The 1599-nt window shown below is 36.5% G+C and overlaps 1 non-coding gene across 1 annotated transcript; it reads right to left on the bottom strand.

Moving 5' to 3' along the window:
- Nucleotides 1-1179: 1179 nt before the first annotated feature.
- trnal-cag lies at nt 1180-1262 on the bottom strand. The gene has a single exon. It is a non-coding gene; the product is annotated as a tRNA-Leu (tRNA).
- Between the last annotated feature and the right edge of the window lie 337 nt (nt 1263-1599).

The following is a 1599-nucleotide window of genomic DNA, read 5'->3' as shown; positions in this document are numbered from 1 at the left end:
GTCATGCTAACCTGCGCTCCAGACCGCCTGCACAAAGCAAAGCCTACAGCCTCCACTGTGGCTCCCGTCCGCTCCGAGTTCCTTGTAGATCGTAGAGGGCATGCGCGAGATGATTAAATTCAAAGCAGCAAAACATGCGGAAATGATCCATGGTTTCCGCAAACCTTTAAAAATAATTGCAATTCATTAATATTTTGGGATTTTTTTCATCAATTTCATAAAAAAAATGTTTCATTAATTTTTATTATTATTATTATTATTTTCGGTGTAACAATAAACATATACCAAACCGAACCGAAAACCGTGACCACGAAACCGTGAACCAAACCGAACCATGGATTTTGTGAACTGTTCCACCGATCTTTTCCTTTTTCATTACTTACCTACTTTTATAAATAATCATCCTGCATAAACAAATTTCTTTACCCCATAAAACACAAAATCTAGTTCTAAAAAGAGTGGAATTCTGTACTTATCATCTTTAATGTTAGTATATTGATGTGCATAATTAACCACAGTGTTTTGGGTATCAAGTAATTATGAATATATGAAAAAAAATAAAATAAAAAATATTGAATACAGAAAGAAACACTGGTGTTATACAAGTATACGCCAGCAAGAGGCGCTGTTGGTCCACTTTACACCGCAATGTCTGTTAATGGTGACAGCTATGGATAAAACGACCATAGATATCTATGAAAACGACGCTAGGCGACGCTAGGCTGTTTGCAGGAAGTGGGAACTTTGACGTCCACTAGGAGCAATGAACAGTTTCCGTACCCACTTTGTTTAAATAAAGTTCATTAAAAAAAAATTAAAAAAATGAACAGTTTCCGTGTTTGGCTGACGTTTGCCTCGCTGATTGGTTCACTTTTTACCTCAATCGTTTCTCACAGCCCATGAAAAATATCAATAGGAACTAAAGAAAGATATAGCCAAAATGTTCTGTGGTTTGTGATCGAAACCTGTTTAGTGATCAAATAAACACATTACATTATAATCGGTTCTAGTTAAAATGAAGACACATTTTGAATGGTCTCTGCTAACCTATAGGCAGTTACCTGACTAGAAAGGTGAGCGATTTTGTTTGCGATAGATTTGATATAGCCCCACTCCCCTTGTATCTTATGGGACTATTGGAAGAAAAAAAAACAAGAACGACACCAAAACAAAAGATGTTGTCAGAAGTGGGATTCGAACCCACGCCTCCAGGGGAGACTACGACCTGAACGTAGCGCCTTAGACCGCTCGGCCATCCTGACGACATGCCGTGCAATGTACGCATCTTAGAATTTGGCAGTACTTTCCACACTTTTTATACTCATTAAAATTTATCTGACGAGAGGGCTTCCAGATGTTAATCATCAATTAGTTCAAAATAAAAAATCGAAAAAAAAAAAAAAAATCCGTTAAAATTCTCTTTAACTGTAGTCCGTCTTTGTACATGTTGCCAGATGTTACTTATCAAACTTCACTCACATCTGATGAGGAAGTTTAAAATTAAATCCCCTGAAATGTTCTTCTGTTTTCAGTGAATACCTTTAGATTATTTGATGTGTGGCATCTATCTATCTATCTATCTATCTATCTATCTATCTA

This window comes from Cyprinodon variegatus, unplaced genomic scaffold (assembly GCF_000732505.1).
Source record: "Cyprinodon variegatus isolate N-32 unplaced genomic scaffold, C_variegatus-1.0 Scaffold484, whole genome shotgun sequence".
NCBI lineage: Eukaryota > Metazoa > Chordata > Actinopteri > Cyprinodontiformes > Cyprinodontidae > Cyprinodon > Cyprinodon variegatus.
The sequence above is the reverse complement of the archived record's forward strand: the minus strand, read 5'-3'. Positions and strand labels throughout refer to the sequence as shown.